Source organism: Panthera pardus, unplaced genomic scaffold (assembly GCF_024362965.1).
Source record: "Panthera pardus isolate Hobbes unplaced genomic scaffold, ASM2436296v1 HiC_scaffold_8, whole genome shotgun sequence".
NCBI lineage: Eukaryota > Metazoa > Chordata > Mammalia > Carnivora > Felidae > Panthera > Panthera pardus.
In genome coordinates, this window is record NW_026527013.1 from 29508716 (window position 1) to 29533571 (window position 24856).

The 24856-nt window shown below is 42.5% G+C and overlaps 1 protein-coding gene across 4 annotated transcripts in view; it reads left to right on the forward strand.

Moving 5' to 3' along the window:
- Nucleotides 1–24856, forward strand: part of PTPRG (protein tyrosine phosphatase receptor type G) — a 712041-nt gene that overhangs the window by 282893 nt on the left and 404292 nt on the right. The window lies entirely within an intron of this gene.

Here is a 24856-nt window from a genome sequence, read left to right on the forward strand (position 1 = left end):
GATAGTGCTAACACCAACTAAGGTACAGATCAATCTTGAGATTGTTTTTATGATTTATTGAAGTATCGTTGGCATACAGTTTTATATTAGTTTCAGGTATATAGCAGTGATTTGACAATTGTGTACATTACGAAATGCCCAGCTTGGTGAGCATAGTTACCACCTTTCACTGTATAAGGTCATTGCAGTTATTATTGACTATATTCCTTATGTTCTTCTTTTCATCTCTGTGACTTATTTATTTTGTCACTGGAAGTTTGTACCTGTTTACCTTCCTCATCTATTTAACTCATCCTCCCAACGTACCTCCCCTATAGCAACCAGCATTTTGTTCTTTTTTTTGTGAATCTATTTTGATTTTGTGTTTGTTTGCTTTGTTTTTGTTTTTGTTTTTTAGATTTCACGTGTAAGTGACATCATATGGTACTTGTCCTTCTCCATCTGACTTCTTTCACTTAGCATAATATGCTCTAGGTCCATCCATGGTCTTGCAAATGGCAAGAATAAAATTTTACTTCTTTCCATACCTCTGTCCCCATTTTTCTCCTTCCTTTAGCTATGGAAACTTTGTTCAAGTAAAATCTTACAGGAGCCCCAACAGGAGCCCCAACAGACAAAAGGAGAGCTTCTTGCTTGAGGCTATGGTAGGCAGTCTATACTAATAGCCAGTAGACCCCGAGGGGTTTGATTTGTCAACCACTGAACTGGTTAAGACTTTTTGGTTTGTTTCCTTTTTTTTTTTAATGAGCAAGGAAATTTAAGAATGGCCAGGCTGGTGAACGACCAGCATCTTGAATAGTTATAGAACTAATGACCTGAACACAACGATTTATCTTGTTTTGTGTCCTCAATTTTGATCAATAGAACACATCATTTGTAACTTACATTCCTTTTAAAATTTAGTAAACTCCGGAAGAACAGGGAAACATTTCCGTTTGTAGATCAGTTCATAAAATGATGCATGGGTGCTTTGTCATGTTACTAAAGATGTCGAGACACAAGAGAAGATACTGTATGTCTATCTTGGAGTGAAAAGTTCTGCCTCGTTCTGCCTCGAGGCAGGATGTGAAATTGAAACAGTTGGGCAGAGTGCTGGATTGAGAAGAGGATCCTTTCCTAAATTTTAATTATGCACCCCCCTGCCCCCCATCATCATATCCCATCTTGTTGATATTTGGACTTGTCCTTTCAGCTGTCACGGACTCATGATTCTGCTCTACCATTGGTTTTTTCCCCCTAGGGCATAGAAGTATAGCTGATTTTTTTTAATTAAAATATTTGAGATAACTAATACTTCACATGTCATTGTACTCCTTCCTGGTTAACTGAGAAATGGTTTTCTCCAGTAGGTAACATTTTTGCAGAACTGTAGGGTAATATCACAACCAGGATAGTGACATTGATACAACACATCTATCTTAACCCAGGTTTCCCTGAAGTTGTTGTACTCGTTGCTGTGTGCCTGTGTGTGTCCACATGCACACGTGTGCATATTATGTTCTGTCCAATTTTATCACCTGTGTAGGTTCATGTATCCACCACCGTAGTGAACAGTTCCCACACCAGATGGATCCCTTGTTTTGCCCTCTTTTTTATCCACACCCACCCACCTCCTATACTCCTACCCTTATCCCTAACTAACCCCTGTCCCCGGCAACCACCACATTTCTAAAATTTTGTCATTTCAAAATGGTGTAGGAATAGGATCATAGAATAAGGACTCTTTTGGAATTGGCTTTTTTCACGCAGTCTGGTTTTCTAGCGAATCACCCAAATTATTGAATATATCAATAAGTGGTTTGTTTTCATTGCCAATTAAAAAAATAGGGACTGTTGTTTTAAGACGATCCATTAGGAAGCAAGCTTTCGTTATAGTAGTTTCAGTGACATAAGGTGTCAAAGGCAGGTTTTTTGCTATAAGTATTGTTCTCCAGAGTGTCCACTGAGCAGCTTTTTTTTTTTTTTTTTTTTAAAGTTTAAAAAGAAAGCTGCACAGACATCTCTCCTTGAAGCTTTTGTCAAACTGGGGGCCTAAAACAAAATCCCACAAAGACATCGATCAAAGATACCATTGTAAGAGGAAGTCCTTGAGGGCAGAAAATGCTGTCTTCCTTTTACTGGCTTGCCATAGTTGGCTGTTAGTGAAGTCCTGTCCTTTGTCTTCAAAGCTTTGGAGAAATGCTCCACATAAAAGAAAATGATGCAGGGCCACCAAAGGGGCTTGTCTTTGTTTTTTGTTTATGAGAGAAAGTATTGTTCTCTGCTATTGGCAAAGTAATTTTCAGCTGCAGGTGAGCCCACATCAGTCACAGTGGTTTTCACAGGCCTTATAGGAAGGGCTAGTGTGGTGTTAATTAGTCAGGGAGAGCATGTGTTGGCACATTGGATCAGTTTGGAAGTTCCTTCAGTAGGCTGGGGCACTCCTCAGCTGTCATGGCATTAGAAGGCAGTTAGCGCACGTGGGTGCCTGGGGCTTTTATTGTGTTACTTAAATTTTCTGCTTCTGCTATGTATCCTGACGGTACGGTGCATTGCGGCTTGAGACGTGCATTATAAGTTGTGAAATTAGATGGAAAGAATTTTATAGGGGCAGAATTAAGATAGGACACAAGCAGAGGATGAAGGGGGTAAATGTTCTTTAAAGTTGTATCATCGTGTAATAAATGCACTGAAACTTTTTTGTATGGTCACCTAGAATAATGGTCTCCCTTGAACTTTGGCCAAGGAGCCATAATTAGTATTAGGGTCTAATTAGAGTCTAATGCTAATTACTGGCGATATTGGTAATGCGGGTGTGGCCCAGACTGAAAAGAACGGCAGAATACTGTTACCATTTACTTACCTGGGCTTTGTTTTCTAGGCCTGCTCATAAAAACCCATTTCAAGGGATTTCCTTCCTATTACCTTAGCTTCTGCCCGCTCCCGGCTCAGTTTGTATTTCTGCAAAGACTCGAGGTGGTTTATGAGTAAGTTCTAAGCTCTTTGAGCCTGATATTTAACCTCTCTGGGTCTTAATTCCCTCCCTTGTAAAGTACAAGATGAGATTTCACTTGATGACCCCAAACTCCCCTCCCAGTTTTAGCGGTCGACAAAATCTGTGAGTCTAAATTCTAAGACCGGCTGCCTTTATCTGACCTTAGAGCCGTGAGACAGTGGAAGCCTGGAATTTCTTGTTTGGACTCAGGAACTGCCTGTGTGATGAAAGGGGCCAGTCTCCTTTGGTTTCTGGTGTTTAGGGTCAGGCACAGGCGAGGTGCTTCACACCAGCTGTGGGATGAGCTGCCAGTGGACTGGTGCTGTGGACTCACCTTCCTTCACCATCTCCCTTAGGATGCTTTCACCTGTCTCACCTGCCTCGGTGATGTCAACGCAAGCATTTAGGTGGTGGGCATGGAAGCGTTCACTAGCAAATTCTTCCAACGTTGTTGTATGTTTGAACACTTTTATAAAAACACATAGGAAAAAGATCAAGGGGAAATGTCATTGCTTACACTTCGGGAGCAAATCAAAGTGTGTGTTTCGCTGCAGGTCCCTATAGCCTCCGCTCGATTCCTGGCCTTCTCAGGCTCTTCTCCAGGGTTTTCCTGTGGAGTGATAGATGTCTACGGTGCAGGAATTTGTAGTGAGGGAGGGAGGCCCCCTCTTTACCATCTCTGCTTCTTTGCTGTGCGAGGCCATTTATCCCTGTTTGTCAGCATGGGGGCTCGGATTCTCCGTCACACCTTCGGCAGTATGACCCTGGGCTCCTGAGACAGGGCTCTCCTCCCTCCTGCTCGTTGCAAGCCTTGTATGAGTTTTTGTTGTTGTTGTTGTTTGTTTGTTTGTTCAGGTAACCATTCGATTCTAAACATATCACTTAAATCAGTAAAAGGAAAGGCCAGCTCTGTGTGTGTAGTGAGTACACGATTCACCTTTCCCCCCACTTGCATTCAAAGAGAATTCAGCAGGTTAAGGGAATTACCCAGAATGAACCTCAGAGTTGCCTGGTGTACCGAGCAATATTCATTTATCAATGCCAAGTCTGAACAAGCTGCCCAAGGTTGGGTTCGTGCTGGTTAAGGAAGATAGCAGTGGGACCAGATAGCTCAGGGTTGGAATCCGTGACCTCACCCTCCCTAAGAACTGAATCCCCAGTTCATCTCATTTGTAAAATGTAAGTAAAATTACTTGCCACATGGGATTTTTATTGGAACAAAATAAATAGTTCCTATAATATTCTTTTGCACCTGCATAGATAATGACCAATAAATGTTACCTGGAGTGGTAGAATTCTTCCTGGCACTTAATTAACACCTATTCGATCATTTCGCTCCTTTATTTATTTACCTAGAATTTCATTCAACACCCCAGGAGACCAAGGTGGTCTATCTCATAGACACATGGGGACTTTGTCCTGTGACACTGATCTACAAAGATGTCCATCTTTGATAGATTGGTAAGTAGATGGTGCTTCTCTCGACCCTTGATTGCTGGGTGTGGAGGTTCTCAGCCCAGTTGTAAGCAAAAGATCTAAGCTGAGCATCTCAAGGATTCTAGGAGAATTAAGGCAAATCCCAGGAGTATTAGGAAACCAGAGTCATTTGCTTATCACTTGATCTTTCTCTAACCAACTATCAAGTTCAGCTTTGCATGGTGAACGAAATTTGTTTCAGCTCTTAATTTTTCACCTTGTCGCCATAATCCTCTGGGTGCCATTGACGTCTTTAAACTGGTTCACCAGTCACCTGGAGTGTTTAATAACCCAGGCATTGTAAGGTTTCCTCTTCAACATCTGTGCTTTGGAAATTGAGAGAAGACCACAGTTTAGGAAATCACTCGGAAGGAGGCAGGGAGGATCACGGGATCCAGCTCTTTGTAATGTGTAGTGACTGTGTTCTCATTTTTACCAGATTGTTCCACGGCTATTTGATGGTTCTGCAGAAGCTCTGTCATGAGATTTCGGTGTCTTGGAAGGGTCCTCCGTGTCAGCATGCCGCTGTCACACAGGCACATTCATTTGTTCCATTTACCCACGCTGAGACCATTTTCCGTTTTCTCCGTGCAATGCAGTGTGCTCAAGCATTAGCTGCATCTGGGCATCCAGAGACAGGGGTCACTTTTGCTGACCATTGGGGATGATGGTGGTTTCGTGCAGAGGGAGCCTGGGGAATGTGTATATTAGTAGGGTATTTGTGGGGTCAGATTTGATGCAGATCAGAATGCTGGCGTTCATTGTCTGTTCTCCACTCTATCCATGTCAGTCATATCCATACACAACAGTAGTGATGGTTGACAGTAATGATAACAACAGCTACCAGTTAAAGAGCTCTGTGGTTTGATCATCTCATTTAATTCTCCAGGAATCCCATGAGGAAAGTCCTATTTCCCACCCCCCACCCCCCATTCTCTAGCGGAGAAAACTGAGTACTAGCGGTCTCAGTCCAAAGCACCTGTCTTGTAAGCGGTGAAGCCAAGATTCAAACCCAGCCCGTCTCTACCTGGTACTCGAGTCTGTACTGACTGAGCATCATCCCTATTATTCTTAGCTGTGGCATAGGCAGAGTTTGGAGTGATGTCCTCATACAGATGGCCTCCTACCTGAGCATAATAAAATCATCGTATTTTGGACGTGGGCACCCCCCATGCTGACAGGGCAGGTGGCAGCAAGCTGTTTCCACCATGTGAGCATGGCAGAGCTGCTTGCCTTGTCACTGACTACGTTCTCCTTTCTTCCCGCCTGTGCGGCCCCTCTACTGTGACCAGATTTCCTAGCCCACTGCCCCACGATAAGATGTATTTCCTCCGACAGCCATGTAGCCAGAGCACCACAGAAGGCGTGGGGTGTTGGAGCGGGGTTATTTTCTGCTGGCTTTATCTGTACTCCTCTAGGAAATGCCTTGATTCGGCAGTTGTTCAGAAGGCACTGACATCTAATTATCATCCTGTGGGCTACTGCCATAACAAGCTGCAGAGTCAGGTGAGCCCTGATACGGGCTTCCTTTGCCAGTCAGAGCCACTCTGGTTTGTTGATAGGTGTCCTCGTTAACTCTTTTGATCGGCCAACATAAGGACATTGCAGAGGCTCGGATGGGTCAGTTATAAATGAACGAGGAAGCACCTGTGGTACAGGTGATTCATATAAATACCACCTCCACTGCACCCACACTGTCCCCCATTCCTTTTAGGGACATTGCCTCCCATTACTTTCATTAGATATCATTTTATTATTCTGCACTGTCTATTGAACACCTGTACTTCCCTTTCTCCAGTTTTGATGCACACGTAGAAATGCTGTTCATTTGCCCACGGTAACACACACTTCTAATCCCACTTCACCATGGGTCTGGCCTCACGGAGGAGCAGAAGGTGACGTCGGTTTGGAATTGGAAGTCTTCTGAACCCCTATCCAGGCTGGCGTGCGATTGGGGCTGTGGCTGAGGACCAGAAGGAGAAAGGGGGAGCGTGTCCCTATTTTAGAACACCTGGCTGGGGCTTGGGGGAGAGAGGTGGGCATAGTTCCTTCTGTACAAATGACATTTATTCAGAGTTTTCCCCTCTGGAACAGGTTGCTCTTTTATCCTGGAGGAGACTTGTGTTTGTATGGACGAGATACCCAGGGAGTGCCAGGGCCTGAGTTCAGAGGAAGGTTTGATAGGAGATTCAAGGCTTCCTGGTGGCTGTGAAGAGCCATCTGCCTTTGAGGCAGACGTCGCTCTTTCTCAGATTGCCCGGGATTGCGAAGGAAGCTCTCCAGATGGCCTCCTGGCCCCAGAAGTTCCTTCTGGAGCTGAGCTGGGTTTTCTTGTCGCTGTGATTCAGCAACAGCAGGACTTGATGGCGCCCCCACCGGGTGCCTGGCATGGCCTCATACCTCCTGCCTCCCACAGCCTACAGCCCTCCTCCGTGGCCAAGGAGGGACTACATGTGGAGGCAAAGCAGCGGCCCCCATTGAGCTGCGTGGTTGCCTGAAGAGAGACTGGTTAAATGGGTAATTGACGGAAACAAAAAGCCAAGGGAAGTGGGTCCCTGCTGAGTAGCTGGTGAGTTAAGGGGCTGTGTGGAGACAATGGGGCTGAGGTTGGTAACCTTTCCAAAAGGTGAGTCTCTCCCCATCTCTCCTTTCTCCTCATTGTGTTTCATAATAATAACTGTTGGCTTTTTATGAGCTATAACTAAGCTCTTTACACCCAGTATTCATTTGATCTTTTCATGACAATTGAATTCATATTAAAAACAGGGGAATTGAGGCTCAGTGATATTAAGGGAAGTGTTCAAGATGATGCATTTTGGTAGGTGACGAGGCCTTGGGGCAGCTCTCTGGAACTCTACCCTGGCCCTCTTCCGCGTCTTTCTCTGTAGCTCTCTCTCCCTCCCTTCCTTGGAGATTCCTGAGTACCCGTCCTGAGCCAGGTGGTAAGGGCGTTCCAGACGTAGGGGTCATAGGTCTTTCCTTAAGAAACTCAAGATACATTTGTTGGGGACAAACAAATGCTTCTGACCCTTTGTAAGGTGAGGGCAGCCCAGAGCTGTGTTGGACCCCTTTGGTGAATTCCCACCTGAGCCTGCTGCCTGCAGTTGGGTTATAAAGTTTGAGTGCTGCAGGGAGTCTGAGGACCTGGAACCGAGGTGGCTTGAAGCACCGTTCTCCGGGTAACCCAGAGCACGAGATGCTGGTGTGGTTCCCTTCCTCTGTGGCTGTCCTGTAGATGTAGGGCTGGTTAGGTACACCCTTGTGCTCCAGGTCTCCTGTTTCTCTTGTCTTCCTCTCTCTGCCCCCTGCTGTCTCCCTCCCCGAAATGAAGAAGTACAAAGGAGCAGAGAAGGGACGTGTCTCGAGACCTGGGTTTGTGCCAAGCGCTGGACTGGGCATTTAAAATGTCGTGTCCCATCATCCTCACACAAACTCTGTGTGCTGGATCATGTTCTATCTTGTCTCGTGGTGAAAGAGTCCTGGGATCAGAGAGGCTGAGGCAGCTTTTATGTCTTTCTTTGTTCCCAATCCTCTCGTGGTTCCTTGCCTCTCAGAATAGATTCCAGAATCCCCAAGTTCCAGAAGAAAGGCCTTACATAATCTTGCCCGTGGTTATCTGACTTCGTTTCCTACCGCTGTGCCCCAGCACCCTGGCCTCTCTGCTGATCCCGGATTTGCGGTACGCTTCCACCTGGGGCCTTGGCTTTCCGCGCCCTCACTTGCCTCCGTCTCTTTTTCCTTGCTCATCGCCCCGTTTCAAACTCTGTCCTCCTTCTGTTAAACGTTTCTCGTGTGAGTTTGATTTTGAAGGTTTTGATGGGCAAAGCGAACACATTTGGCTTACAGAATTACCCTGAGGCTAATTTGTAACAGAACATTGTTTGTGAAGGGATGGATTTTTTGTATGAGTAAGCACAAATAAGGCAAACAATCCAGGGTCAATGTCAAATACTGTTTCTTACAGCCTTTAGAACTTCCTAGGGCCAGGCTGTCTAGTTCTCGTATTTAGTATTTTAGATTCCTTTGGGCATCAGTCTTCGTACCTGAAATAGACTCATATTTAATTCAACATGCACATTTATACCAAGGTCTTATTTGATGACTCACTTAGGTATTTTTTTTTTTTTTTTTAAAGATTTCAGCAGAATCATGGGGTCTCTGGTCTTCGGTTTGGTAACCAAGACTTCTCCAAGATCTTTTTTTGGCAGAGCAAGTCTGGTCTCCTGTGTGGCCTCCCTGCTTTGCAGACCGTGAGGAAGATGGGATTTCACTTGCTAGTAGTTGTGGCCTTTACTGCAGCAAATTTCAGTTTTGGTCCGAGGTATCTGTCTGTAGTTGGTCCGTTATCACAGCTTACCTGTCAGTTCCACGTCAAGCGATGATGCTGTTCATGAGGGACTGGGTTCAGATGATGGACATCACCCACATCTCTGTACATACAGCCTTCCCGCTTCTTTGAAGCATCTCCATGTAATTCAGAATTTGTTTTCTGTTTTGACTTAGGGGTGTCCTTGCACAGATCCCTGGGTATGGTCCTGTTTTGCAGGCGGCACAGAACAAAACAAACGTCTTGCGGTCTGTGTGTAGACCGATCTTTGGGAGAGATTAAATCCATGTTTCGGTTTTTCGGCTGGGTGATTAAAAAAATGTCGAAGCCGAGAATGGATATTTGCTTTTCAGTCAGGCGACTGCACGCTTTTCAGAGTGTGCCAGTAGAGTTGTTAATGTGTTTACCTGGGAACGTTCCAGAGCTATCTGTGGTGTGCTCGATGCCCTGGGTACCATTCTTGATGTTGTCACTTTAACGTTCCTCGTGACACTCTTCTTCTTTTCTATCCCTGGTGCCACTGTAGCCCCCTCCTGCTCCTCAGCCCCGCCTCCTCATCACCACAGATTACTAACCAGGGATTGGTCAACCTTCCCTGGAAAGGGCCAGATGGAAAATACAGTAGTCCCCCTTCTCGGTGGTTTCACTTCATCTTATCCCGCAGGCATTTTAGCATCTCACATCATCATAAGAAGAAAAGTAAATACAGTACGATAAGGTGTTTTGAGAAAGAGACCACATTCACATATCTTTTATTATAGGGTCCTGTTACAGTCATTCTATTTTATTATTTTTGTTGTGAATTTCTCACTATGCCTAACTTAGAAATTCAGCTGTATCATAGGTATGTATGGGTAGGAAAAAGCACAGTATATATAGGGTTTGGTATGATCTATGGTGTCAGGCATTTACTAGGGGCTTGGAACATAGCCCTCAGGGGTGAGGACCACTGTTATTTTAGACTTCGTGCCCCCATGGTTTCGGTTCCAGCTACTTAACTCTGCTCCCGTGGCACCAAAGTAGCCACGAGACAACCGGTACATGAATGAGGGGGCTGGATTTGGCTTGTAGATTGCAGTTTGCTGAGTTCTGACTTGGGGGAATGAAGTAACTTATCCTAGAATATATAGCTAGTAGTGCCGGGGCTAAGCTTTGAATCCTTGCTACCCAGTTCTTAAGACTCTGTGTTGAACCTCTGTGCACTTTGCAGAAGACCTTTTGGACTGTTCATCAGCTCATCTGAGCCTTCCCCTTTTCTCCTAAGAAAATGTGGTTAATAGTATTTTTTAGAGTTATTTTAATAATCAAATAATACAGTATAGGAAAGGCGCTATTACTTGAATGAATAGTGCTATTATGTAGAAACTAAAACAAGTCTTAGATAACTATTAAATAAAACTTTTAATCTGACTTATAATTATTGAAATGCTAATTAGTGGATGGAATTTCACTTATTAATGTTATTGAATAAAAACACAGATGTGCCTATTTATTAGCCTTTGTACATCAAGGAATATGTTGATCAAATAAATGTTTCAACTGTTTACAGAGATCTTTCTAGCTTTTCAGAGTTTATTCCTTCACTGAGCTCAGACTTGTTACCCCCTCCCTTGTCCCAGGGATCAATCAGGTAATGTAAAAATAATATGCCGCTTACAGCATTCTTATGCAAATTAATATTGTTATTATTATTATTTTTTAATGAAAGGGTAGCAGCTGTGTGGGTAAAGGGCACTGCACTCACCGCTGTTCATCTCGATGAGACATATGCTAATATGTAACCACTACCCAGGTGGATGCAGAGAATATTTCTAGCACCTCGTAATGATTTCCTTGCACATCTTCCTTATCTGTAAGCTGCCCTCTCCCAGAGGCCACCCCTGCTCTGATTTCTGTGACCACTGATAAATGTCTGTTCTCGATCTTCCTATAAATGGAATCATATGATAGGTACTTTCGTGTGCCTGGATCTTTCTCTCGGCCTATCTGTGAGATTTGTTTATGCAGTTACGTGTACCAGTAATTTGTTCTCTCTTTTTGCTCTGTTCTATTTCATTGTATGTTTGTACTACAATTTATTTATTCTTCTGTTGATGGGCATTTGGGTTGTTTCTGGTTGGAGGCTACAGTGAATAAAGCTGCTATGAATTTAAGTGTAAATACTATTTTTGTGGACATGTGCATTTTTATTTCTCTTTGATATATAAATGTTATTTATTAGAGGACATTGGAGTGTTTGTATTTGTGGGTGTTTAAGTGCCATTGTGAGAGTTTTATTCCAATTATGTCCACATTAGGGCTTTAAGGATAAAAGCGCTTAAATATGTAATTCTGAGTTATTTCAAGTATGTATTTTTTTTATTTTTATTTTTATTTTCTTAGAGAGAGTGGGGAGATGGGGCAGATGGAGAGAGAGAGAGAGAGAATCTTTTTTCTAAGTTTATTTTTTTTAGAGAGAGAGAGCAAGTGTGTGAGCGGGGAAGGGGCAGAGAGAGAGAGAGAGAGAGGGAGGGAAGGATAGACAGAATCCCAAGCAGGCTCCATGCTGTCCACGCAGACCCCATGTGGGGCTCAGTCAGTTCCACAGACTGCAAGATCATGACCTGAGCTGAAATCCAGAGTCAGATGCTTAACCTAGGTGCCCCTCAAGTATCTTTTTATCTTTTTATATTTATTATTTAAAAAAATTTTTTTAAATGTTTATTTTTGAAGGAGAGAGAGACAGAGCGTGACTGGGAGGAGGGTCAGAGAGAGGGGGAGACACAGGATCCAAAGCAGGCTCCAGGCCCCAAGCTGTTGTCAGCACAGAGCCTGATGCAGGGCTCGAACCCACACACCATGAGATATGACCCAAGCTGAAGTCGAATGCTTAACCGACTGAGCCACGCAGGTGCCCCTCAAGTATCTTTTTAAAGGAGGGTGTAAACAGTGATGAATGCATATTGTCTTAGTTAACTGCAATATAATATAATGATTTAAAATCATCTAAGCAAGAATATATGTGAAGTACAAAATGCCCTGCAGTATCATTTCCATCATTTTAGAAAAGAAAGTGTTCATGCTAATGTATAAATATCATTGTTTCCCTTTTGATGGGAATAGTTTTTTACACAATATGCTTTGCTGATGCTAAATTTCCTATTGCAGAGTGGGAAAAACAATTCTTACGTCTCCATTTTGAGTATCAGATGATCGTATAAAGTCTGCGAAAGTGCCGTATAAACCACAAAGTTCTATTGAAATGTTGGTTAAAATAGAGGCTATAAACCACAAAGTTCTATTGAAATGTTGGTTAAAATAGAGGCAATCATAACAGTAATAACTAGGTTGTGTGAGGCTTCCATTTGTGAAATAAATTAGATCATTTACCGAAAACTCCACTAATGATTATGACTGTCAAGTTTTTTTTACAACCACTGGTTAGAAATTAGCAGTGGAATATGGTTGCAAAGGAAGATTCCTATCAGGGGTTTTGGGGGAAAACTGAGACGACCGTTTTTCAGATTGTCAGTCTCTCTGTGCTTCAGTTTCCTCGTTTCTAGAATGAAGGAGCCGTAAGTAGAGTATCTTGGGTTCCTTCCAGCCCTCCACTTTCCCACATTCCCTTTTTATTGTTAAAAAGCCTAAAAATGCTGACTCTCCACTGGGCATTTGATCCTAATAGAAAAAATTTCTCCTCTGGGCCCAATTGGATCATGGGATGGATTGTTTGACAGAATCTGTAGTAACTTGCTTGAAAAGAAGAAAGGTTTGTTGATGTGTTAAAAAATTTATTTTATCCCCTCTGCCAGGATCTGACTGTTCTATGCAGAGCCACTGGGTTTCAGGTTAGTTACCTTAAAAGTGACAAGTTTGCACTGGGGAAAAGGAGAAAGACTTGTTTCTCTCTAGCCTTCTATTTTAGAATTCATCTTGCGCCCCACTTTCCATTGATTCGGGGGGTAGTAGCTTTGGTAGTCAGGGCAGCAGGTTCTAGAAATCAACCGAGGCCTTTTCGGAATCACAGCTCCCAAGCAACACAGCCTGCTTGCCTTCTCTTTTGAAGGAGATAAATGGCTCTCTCTCTCTCTCTCTCTTTCTCTCTTTCTCTTTCTGTCTGTCTCTCAGCAAGGCTGTTTAACTTTAAAGGCCAGAGGCATTAAGGATCCAGGGATCTGTGTTTTAAAGCCGGGTGTTCTTGCCCAACATTTCAGAAGCCAAGCTCAAAGCTCTCGACAGCTGAAAATACCCCCTTGCTCTATTCAGCCAACGCAGGCGCAGCAGATTCTGGGATAACAGACCTTTTCTCATATACTCCGCTTACTGCTGAAACCTTGGTAGAGGGAAACACTTTTAAAATGTCTTGTTATGGAGAGGATTGGGCCAAATAAATACATTGCCTGTGGAAAATAACATACACTTGTAGTAAAGGGCAGTCTCGGTATCATAGCTGGTATTTGAAATGCAAGAAGAATAATATTGGTTCTAGAGGGAGAATCAGTGGCTTTTCCAGTGTTTGCCTCTGCAGCCAGCTAGGTTTGTAAATTACTTATCTGAGCCCCCATCTGTAAAAATGGGGATGACATCTAGCTCTAGGGATGGCTTGCTAATGCAGGCAGTGTTTGCTTTGCCTGGCTCACTCAGCATTATCACAGTTTCCACCCCCTTGCCTATCTGTGAAATGTATCATCCTGTATATATATAAAGGGTCCCAGAAATTTCTCCTGGGGAGCCTTTCAAGTGGTCTGCCTCAGTGAGCCCACAGTACTGTGCTCTTCCCCAGAGGTGAACAGTCTCTGGGCCAGTTTGTATGGGAGACTTCTGCACGGCCAGTCTGTGTGTGCCCAGAAGAGTCCAGAAGTCATAGCAGAACGAAAAGACCCAACCTGTCAAAACATCTAGGTTTGGGTAGGCAGATCCTTCCCTTGAAAGTCTCCTCCTCATTTGAGACCCATCTCCAGAAAATCTGAGGGGTTGGTTTTGGATCCGACTCATCCATCACTGGAATGATGAAGAGTCCAAAAATGAAATTAAATAGAATTACAAAATGCAGTTCTCACCCCCTCCCTTTCCTCAGAAGACTTATTGGATGGCAGAAAATGGATGCAGCCGTTTGGGGAAGCTGTTCAGTAAAGTGGAAGATGTATATGCTTTATGATCAGGTAATTCTATTGGTAGTTTAAAAAAAAAAAACTTGGTACATGTAGCTTGGGTGATGCGTACAAGAATCTTCATAACAGCACAGTTTGTGATAGAGAAAAACTGGCTAAAACCTAAAATGTTTTTCACCAGGCAGTAGGTAAATATATGTGGTGTATTTCTCCCTTGGGGAACCATGCAGCTGCTAAAATGAATAAACAGGAACAGTTTATCAATGTGGACACATTTCCAGCTTTACCTGTAACATTTCATATCTTTACTATTAAAAGAGATCTAAGGCAAGTATAGCAAAGCATTCAATCTTGTTAAATAATGGTGGTGGCTAAATGGCTGTCAGTCATATTGTTTCTGCGTATTCAAAACACTTGTTAATTTTAGATAGCTGGTAAAAAAGAAAAGAACCAATGTCATAGGATGGTTATGGGTTACTTTTGGCATTTATTTTTATGCTAGAGAATATCATTTCCTTGAGGGAAATAATGGCAATGTGTGGCAGAAGGGAAGTGTTTGTGTGAACATGGGTATTTTTTGTATTGGGGGTAGTTCCTCTTTTTTTTTTTTTTAAATTTTTTTTTTTAACGTTTATTTATTTTTGAGACAGAGAGAGACAGAGCATGAACAGGGGAGGGTCACAGAGAGAGGGAGACACAGAATCTGAAACAGGCTCCAGGCTCTGAGCTGTCAGCCCAGAGCCCGACGCAGGGCTCGAACCCACGGACCGTGAGATCATGACCTGAGCCGAAGTCGGACGCTTAACCGACCGAGCCACCCAGGCGCCCCGGTAGTTCCTCTTTTAACCCCATGGTCTACTTAACCATGAAGGCATTTTTTCCCCACGTCAGCCCTCTAATGTGAGAAAAAGTGAGTGGCAGTTTAGCAGGCAGTGTATGTGAGTGGCTAAGTGGTCAGTGTGCCCAGGCAGCCTCCCTGGGTATACGTCTCTGCTCCTGTGCTGTATGAGGAAGAGATTGACCTTCTGCCCTGTTGCCTCTCTACAAAACAACGTCTAGTGGCATAGTAGGCAGTAATGGGGTTGTTTCTGTTGATTCAAACACTAGACAGTGTGTGACTCCGAATGAATGTTAGCTGTTTTTATTATTCCAGTTTGCTGTGGCCAAGGAACTCTAGAATTCCGTGTCATGGCTGGAGCCTCAGTCTCTGTCACAGCTCCATGAATCCAGAACCTTCAGCACTGAGCCTGGCCGTTTCCTCAATATTGAGCTTGTCTTTGTACCACAAGCTCTCCCTGGGCACTATCTTAAATAGCTGCTGCCCGTTTTCTGTCTGTTCCCTGCCTTGGGATGTGGGGTTGGCCTGGCAGCCTCTGCCGGACTCCATCCACCAACTCGGGCAAGCTCATGATCTCCAGTTTGATCACGGCTCATCAAACGTGTTTCTTTCCAGAATTTGATCTAGCCTGTGCAAATATGTTTTCAGTGTTGGTGATGGAACACACACAAACACACTCACTTTTTTTTTTTTAGAGAGAAAAAAAAAAGAAAAAGTGCATAAGCAGGGGAGAGGAGCAGAGGGAGAAAATGAATCTGAAGGAGGCTCCGTGCTCAGCGAGGAGCCAGATGCAGGGCTCAGTTCCACGACTCTGGGATCATGACCTGAGCTGAAATCCATGCTTGGACACTTGGGGCGCCTGAGTGGCTCAGTCGGTTAAGTGTCTGACTTTTGGTTTGGGCTTGGGCCATGGTCTCATGGTTCGTGGGATCTAGCCCTGTGTCGTGCTCTGTGCTGACAGCAGGGAGGCTGTTTGATATTCTCTCTCTGTGTTCCTTACCTGCTCACAGGCTCTCTCTCAAAATGGATAAATAAACTTTGGAAAAAAAGAGACGCTCAACTGACTGAACCACCCAGTTGTCCCCCAACACACATACTCACTTTAAATTTCTTGGACTTGGTCTGAGACAGGGGGAGTTCTTGATCAGATGTCGCTATGTCCCTAGCAGATGCTTGGCAATGTCTGAAGACAATTTTGATTGTTACCTCTGGAAGTGAGGGAGTGCGCTATTTTCATCTAGCGCATAGAAGCCAGGGATGCTGCTGTTAAACACCTTATGGGCCCCATTACAAAGAGTTCAACATCCCCAAATTCATTTGTGCTGAGGTTATGAAACGCTGCCCTTGGCCTAATGAGGGTTATAGACTGAGGGTCCTCACGGAAGTTGAAAGGCTTCACGGCTTTAGTGTTGTTTCAGCGTGGAAAAAATCTGGCATCAAAGACTTACTCTTATGTAGAGGGAAAGACAAAGCAGGTTGGGGCAGGAGCAAACCTGTTAAGCCCCTCATGGCCTAGGTCTCCTAACAGGTGTAGAAGATAAGCCCGAATAGAAAATTATTAACGTTTAGAAATTCTTCTCCCTCTTTTCCCTCTGCCTTGTGCCCTTATCTGGAGAAGGGAGATTCAGAGTGGATAATGATCTTGAGAAATCTGTTGCTCTGGCTTTTGATCCCTCTTCTCATTTTCTTCTTCTCTTTTCAGAGTGTAGAAATCATATGTCAAAGCACAGACCTGCTTAGAATATTGAGTGTTAATAGAGGCTGGAGCTTTCTTTTTGCTGCATTCTGGTTCAGCAACTGACACTTGAGGAAGTACTTCCTATTGATATCGTTCAGGGAACGGTTTCAGAAGGGCCCTGAGCTGCATGGGGATGGTATCAGAAGCACTTGAATCCCATCTGCAAGGCTAAAGGCTTTGAGAGAGAGAGGATCCTCTTTTAAAGGAAACATAATGTCTTTAATGTTAATTATACAGGCTACCTGATTAATCAGTAAACTCCCATCTTTATGTATAAAGGGAACTGCACGATGTTCAAAATGAAGGTTACCTAGTGGCTTGAAAGAGCTGTTTGCTCTGTGTTTATATTTTGGGACTTGGATAGCTAGTGCTTCAGACATCTATCAGATGGAGGGCTGTCTGCTTGGAGCTGTGCCTTAGCTGCACACACACACACACACACACACACACACACACGCTCACGTGTGCACGTGCACGCGTGCACACACACACAGATGCACAGATTTTATAGACTGGCTTCACAACTTTGCTGAGGTCCTTCTATTCCTACTTTTAAAAGAGCCATCATTTCTCGCACGGATGTAACTAGAGAACAGACCTCGCAGAGATGGTTGAATTTGTTTTCACTTCTATCCTCTGCCTAGAATCAAGATCAAGGAGAGGCCAGATTTTATTTTATTCTTGACTCACTTTGATAAGAGCCCAAGGTGAGGGACACAAATGGCAATGGGGAAACCTTAGAATTGAAATCCAGTCCCTGCTTTAAAAAGTCTTACTCATGATTGACCAAAAGCAGTTTTTCTTAACAGAAAGCATTATAAATAATGTTTAAAATTGTTAGTTTTTGAGGCATCTGGTGGCTGAGTCAGTTGAGCATCCGACTCTTGATTTTGGCTCAGGTCATGATCCCAGGGCCATGGGATCGAGCTCCACTTGGGGTTCTGTGCTGAATGTGAAGCCTGCTTAAAAGGCCCTCTTTCTCTCCCACCTCCCTCTCTGTTCTGCTCATTCTCTCTGTAAAATAAAAAAAATTTTTTTAATGTTCATTTATTTTTTGAGAGAGAGAGAGAGAGATACAGAAACAGAGCAGGAGTGGGAGAGGGGCAGAGAGAGAGGGAGACACAGAATCCAAAGCAGGCTCCCCAGGCTCCGAGTTGTCAGCACAGAGCCCGATGCGGGGCTCAAGTTCATGGACTTCACGATCATAACCTGAACCAAAGTCATCGGACACTTAACCGACTGAGCCACCCGGGCGCCCCCTAATTTTTTTTTTTTTAGTGTTTCAGGGCCCTATGTCAACGAAAGAGATTTTTACAATGAAAATCAGTAATTAGGAAGAATGCAACATTACTTATCTGGCTCTCCTGCCAAAAAAGTATAATCTCATTCCAATCTTGGGATGACATCAGACACCCCAACGTGAGAAACCTTCTACAGTTAACTGATTGAGGACACATTTTTTTTTAAGATCAGGAAGACTAAGGAACTGTCACAGACTGGAGGAGGCTATGGAGAAATAACTAAGCGCGATACGGGATTGGAAACGGTAAAAAGACATTAAGGGAAAACCTGGTACAGTTCAAATAATGTCTGTCGTTCTACTTAATAGCATCATGCCAATGTTAATTTCCTGGTTTTGATCATTGTATTATGGTTATGCAAGATGTCAGCATTGGGGGAAGCTGAGTGAGGGCTATGTGAAAACTCTGTGCTGTTTTTGGAACTTTTCTGTAATTCTGCAAATTTTTCAATACAAATTTGTTTTTTCAAAAGCAGTAATTACTATGTGTAACCAAACCAAGTTAAACAGTTCCCATTGTTCCCTTATCCTGCTAGCAGTTTAAATAGCACTTCACAGAAATAGTTTACAAGGGTGTTTTATGAATAACAAAGCCATGAAAGTATTGGTTGCACATACTAAAAGGCAAATTTAGTTTTTAAATTGAGATGATACATTAAACTTTTTCAGGTTAGCACTTGGCCTTTAAAAAACTATTATAAAAGTTATTAGGCTTACTGTAAACATTTCAGTAATATAAAGCAGAGAGGGGTATTCTTCTTAACTCCTATCTCTACTTCCCTTGCCATTATCAAGGTGACACCTCCCACTGTGAAAAGTTAGGTGAAAAGTTCGGGTGTCTAGCTCACCAAGTACAGACCACAGAATATCTATTAAGCAGAATGTGGTCATGTTGCCAAAGCCCTTCCATAACTTACACCCCCCCCCCCCCCACCAACCTAACAGGAACTCAGGGTTTTCTTCAGGACATGTGTTTCTCCCTTACCTGCTATAAAATATCTTTTACATCTGCCATAATGTGTTCATTTAGCTACTCCTATATGAAAATTTCATCTGTCTTCCAGATTTCATCCATCAAGTGTTTAACATCTCCTCTCTTGACATTCCTCTTTTTTTTTTTTTTTTTTAACGTGTAGCCTTTAATTCAGGCCTACATTTTTCTACCAGAAAGAGAGTATGGCGTCTGCCTTGTGCAAGCTCTGCTTTGGTTTTTTTAATTATTTTGTATCTGTAATGTAACTTCCTAGACACCAAATGTCTGGGTCCAAATATAATAATGTTTTGCGTTTAATCTGCAAAGAAGAAAAGTCATATTTAAATTCTGTGGTTTCCAGCTTGTATTTAATTTTTAGACCAATGTGGCCCTGCAGGGAGCTCAGAAGTGTGACTTTGTGTTTGGATATTTATTCCTAAGTACTGAGAAGGCGGATGTTGTACAGCATTGAGAAGTATGTGAGCAAGCTGGCCTGGCCTTCAGAAGTTAATTTTGTGTTTTTAAACCCTGGTGTAAGTGCATCGCCTCCCAGCAGGGGGTTAATAAGTAACCCACAGAGAAGTGGCGCAGGTGCCTAGATTTAGTTGTTCTGTAGTTTATCATGAGACCTGAAAGGAGGGGGAAACAGCTGAATAAACAGTTCAAAGAAGTTTATCATATTTGAGTGGTTAATAAAAATATACTAAAGAGAATGAATTTCGGTAGTTGTGTGTAGGCCTCGGGTAGAAAAAGCAGTAATGGTTTAGGTGCACTTGAGAAACGTGTACGTGGGATGCTAATATGTTTACATATAGGAGTTTCTGAGACAGTGGGACGGAAATAATGGAAATGATGGCAGTACCGGGGAGAAAAAGATAAAGGGGATCCTGGTTGGTGAAGGAAGATAGCTCTTTGGTTACAAAATATTGAAACCCCAAACAAGCTGTGGGTGTTGTGGATTTATTGTGTTAGCGGTGACACCTTTCAAAATTAGGAAGAACGAGTATGTTCTTGAATACAGTAGGCTGGCATAATTACCGAAAGTACAGTAAATGTCCCTATCATTCTTTGGGTTTAATCTTAACATAATTAGCTCCTTGCACAGTGGAGTATTTAATTTGAAATGCTGCCAATGCTTATTAAGTGAGAAAAGTGCTTCCTGAGATCTCTGTTGTTACATTTGGGACTTTCTAGATAAGATCACTGTCACCAGAATTGCTGGGGTATCAGAATTGTTGCTCATATTCTGGCCTTTGTCACCCAAACTCACCGAAACGCTTACCATTGTCAGTTCTATTGATGGCATCTTTTATGAGTATCAGTGATTTTGCCCAATTGTTTGGAAAGAAATTAATTTCTGGAGACCTGACAAACCCATTTGCCCTGCAGCACCTTGCTGGTTCAGCGACTTGGTAGTAAATGGGCACCAGTGGAATTTATTTCTTTCATCTCTTGTTTTGGATTTTCTTTGTTTATTGCTGAGTCAGGGCAAGAAATAGGAAACGTGAATATCCGTTTTCTTTGGTTTGCCTGTCTCTTTTGGTTGTGACTTGACATTTCCCCAGGTTTGTAAAACACAGTGGAATCCTCTGACGACTTTGGGGTTGGAGCGCAGGATATTTTAATATGCTTTCATAGTTTGTAGATATATCAAGTGACAAAAACCAATAGTGCAAGTTATTCCCTAAGATCACTCACCTGTGTATACTAGAATTCCTTGGTGTTTTTAACCTACTTCCATATAGTAATAGAATATCTAATCAAGAGTATAAAAAATTGAAAAGTTATCATCATTAAGAATCAGCATAGGTTCAACCAGGAATAAGTCCTGTGTAATTTGTCTCATTTCCTTTTTTGGTCAGAGACAAACCTAGTTTGTCTAAAAAATTCCTTATAAAAATGAATGGGAAATGTGGGCCCTAGGATGATAAGGGTTCACGTGGCAATTTAACAACTAGGGTGATGATTAAGAAGGCAGTGAAAACCTGCATAAGGCCTAGATAATTGCCCTGACTCAGCAATAAATACTAGGACAGTTTTAAGTCTTCTGATATGAACATGAGCTGTCTTGTTTATGTAGGTCCTTCATTTCTTTCCATGATACTTTCTAGTTTTTAGTATATGCGTTTTTTACTTGTCTTGTAAAACATGTTTATCTATTTAATTTTTATCTTTTATTTTTAACTTTAAATTTTTAAAGTTTGTTTATTTAGAGAGAGCACAAGTTGGGGAGAGGCAGAGAGAGGGGAAGAGAGAATCCCAAGCAGGCTCCACATTGTCAACATGGAACCCGATGCGGGGCTCAAACTCCTGAACCATGAGATCATGACCTGAGCTGAAACCAAGAGTCAAGACGCTTAACCAACTGAACCACCCGGGCGCCCCTGTAAAAGATATTTCTAAGGGTCTTATATATTTTTTTATGTTCTTTTAAAGGGAATTGTTTCCTCAATTTCCTGTTTGTTCGTTGCTACTGTATAGAACAACCACTGAGTTCTGTATATCGATCTGTGTCCTGTAGTCCCGCCAGTTTCCTCAATTCATTTATTAACTCTGTTCGGTTTTGGTGGTTCTCGTTGGGATGTTTCTTTCTATAACATCATGTCATCTGCAAGTGGAGACAGTTTCACTTACTCATTTCGAATCCACTGACTTTTATTTCTTTTTCTGGCCTATTGCTCTACCACCTCCAGTAGAGTGTTGAATAGACGTGGTGAGGGGTGACATTTTTGCTCCTTAATGTATTTTAGGGAGCGTTTTCTTCTTCTTGGACTGAATATATACTCGTACGTAATGCCTTGTAGGTCTTTATATTATAATGAAACAAACTGAAATCCATTTTACAGCTGAAGATGTGGAAGGGTGAACCAGTGGTGGTTTGGTTTCCACTGCAGCTCACTGCCCTTTGTTCTGAATTTGCTTGTTATGTGGTCACATGAAAACTGACCCAGTGGTAGTTCCAAGGACAGATTCTTTTCTATGGCATCTTCATTATAGTGTAAAAAAGAACTTCATACTCTCTGGCTCTATAAAAAGAATAGTCACATCAGGCAAACGCATAATTTAATTCACTTATTCAAATATTTAACGAGTGCTTACCAAATACCAGCTGTAATTGGTGTTCTGGAGAAATAGCAGTTCATAAGAAGTTGAGAGTCTAGCTGCTTAGAGGCAGACCAATTAGCAATCAGATTGATACATACAAAATTTGTTTAGACTATTTGTCTCCTCTCCACCCCCTTTCCTAGAATTCCTGTTTTATTTTGTTTTTACATTTCTTTTAATCTTTGTTTTTGAGAGAGAGAGAGAGAGAGAGAGAGAGAGAGAGAGAGAGAGAGAGAATGGGGGAAGGGCAAAGAGAGGGAGACACAGAATCTGAAGCGGGCTCTAGGCTCTGAGCTGTCAGCACAGAGCCTGACGCGGGGCTCGAACCCACATACCATGCTACCATGACCTGAGGTGAAGTCGGATGCTTAACTGACTGAGCCACCCAGGCGCCCCTAGAATTCCTATTTTAAAATGCATTCAGAGACTGACATACAGCAGAGTTAGAAGGTCTAAAACCATGTAATATGCAGAACAGCTAAAAGAGTCAGGGAGTGACTGTATGATGTTTAGCCAAGAGTTTTGGGATATGAATGAGGAAAGAAGGAAGTTACATGTTAGTGGTTGCTATTATTTGTCCTCTGGATACAGTGACGTGTTGGTTAGCATTCAGATGATACTCAGCAGATGGAAGTTGAAGCGAGAGAGATTTTAAATGTCTATACCAAGAGATTTTCACTGGATCGATGTTTCTTTCATTGGAACATATTAGACTGGGTAGTCTCTACCCCCTTTAGACAGAGCATGCATGCTGGTTTTTTGTTTTGTTTTGTTTTTGCCACCGCCCCTAAAACTCCCTACTCTGTATTTGGCTTGTTTCACTTATTTGTTATCTTCTTGGCATCCTTATATCATTTGTGTCCATATCATATCATTTTACAGTGGGATTCTTCTAGCAATTTGAGATGTCCATAAGCAGAATAGGGAGGAAGTCAGTGCTAGCAAAAGTGATAGCTACTTTCTTTAAAGGAAAGTTGTAGTTATTTTTCTTAGAAATGTAGAGTTGGCTAGATTTGTTATTTTTAGGTACAGAACACTTCACTCAAATACTCTTTCACATCACCCTCTTTCCCCCAATATATAGACTTGAAGAGAGACTCGGAATCTACAGCCCTATCCTCTTGGCTTCCTTTACATTCCTTAAATAGTTCCTGATGGGCCACTTAAGGACCATGGGACACAGTGGTTAAATCACTAGCTTTGATAATCGTTGGAAATCTGCATTTGTCTACAATAGTGTTTCTCAGAACTGGCACCATTGACATTTTGGGCTGTGTAATTCACTGGAGTACCTATGGGGCTGGACTGTATGTCCTGGGATGTTTAGCAGCATTGCTGGCCTCTGCCCACTAGATGCCAGTGTCACTTCCCTTCCCAAGTTGTGACAATCAAAAATGTGTCTAGACATTGCAAATCTCCAGGAGGCTGCTGGGGTGTCAAAATTGGCCCTGGTTGAGAATCACTGGCTCTACCTTAGTTTGGTTATATCTCTTTAGTCTTATGTACACATCTGAGAGTATTTACTGGGCTTTCATGATGATGCATCAACTTTAGAGAACTGTGTATTTGACTCCTCCATAATTTATTTGTAAAATGGGTTTTATTAAGACCTTTCTCATAGGACTTAGGAAAGTAAATGTGGACAAAAAGATGTTGCAGTATAGAGCTTGGAGACAGAGTATAAACATTACAGTAGATTAATGTTTATTTATTTTTGAGAAAGAGAGCGAGAGCATGCATGCATGAGTGGGGGAGGGGCAGAGAGAGAGGGAGACACAGAAACTGAAGCGGGCTCCAGGCTTTGAGCTGTCAGCACAGACCCCGACGCAGGGCTCCCACTCGTGAACCACACGTTCATGACCTTAGCAGAAGTCGGGTGCTTTAACTGACTGAGCCATTCAGTTGCCCCAACATTACAGCAGATTAGACTGTTGATTAGAGTGTTTGTTTCTGAAGTTGTTTTGTGCAGGCTGTTTCTAAACGTTCTTCTAATTCCTTTGAAATAAATATTTATTTCAGAGTATTAATCACCTTTCATGGTACCTACTGCTGTGAACTTTCTTCTTACTACCTCCTACTCCCACCCTCAATCACCATACATATAACAGCACACACATATAACAGACCTGTTGCTTTTCTCCTTAAAGTCTCGTATGCCAGGGGTAAGAGCTTTGTGGGATGGGCATTCCACATTTGATTAACTCTCAGATGGCATCAGGACCGGCGCTGTCCCTCCTTCCTTCTCAATAAGGGTACTTGCCAAATCTTTAATTTCCTGAGAATATAAGCTGGGAACAATTTTCCAAATGGAAAAATCATTTGGCATTTTGAAACATAATTAGAGAGCGTCTGAGTAACTCATAAATCGTGGGTCAGTGAACTGCATGGGCTGGTTACACAATGCCAGTGACTAGTTGGAAAGCTGTCTCCGTTGAACCAAATGGTTTGCTCAGATGGATTTACCTTCTGTAAGACGGGGTTTGTTAAAATAGGTTCATACCCTTTAGGTAATCAGAATGTCCTGGAAAATAGGCTGTTCTGATATGATGAACTTTGAAGTTATGTTAATGCACTTACTGTGGTGTTACTTCTCATTGCATTAGACAGATGAGTTGCTGATCTCCGTCATGAGAGTTTGGCGTGGTGCCATGTTGGTGACACAGTTGGTATGAGATACTAAGGGTTCCCAGCCATGTGCCATTTCACTTACCTGTATTTTTCCAGAGAACTTTGGAGGTCACACACACTCCCATGAATGTCAACATTCATAAGTCAAGGATTTGTGTATCTAAATATACCTCATGCTGGTTGACATCTTAGTTTTTAGAGTGTTCCTCTGTGGATTCAGGCCGCTCTGGGTTTACCTCTGTCAGACTCCTAGTTACACTGTGTTGCAATCACCTGTTCACTTCTTTGTCTTTCCTGCTAGATTGTATAGATTTGAGCACTAGTTTTTGTGCTTGTTCTTGTCTATTTCTTTTTTTTTTTATTATTAAAAAATTTTTTTTAACATTTATTTATTATTGAGAGACAGA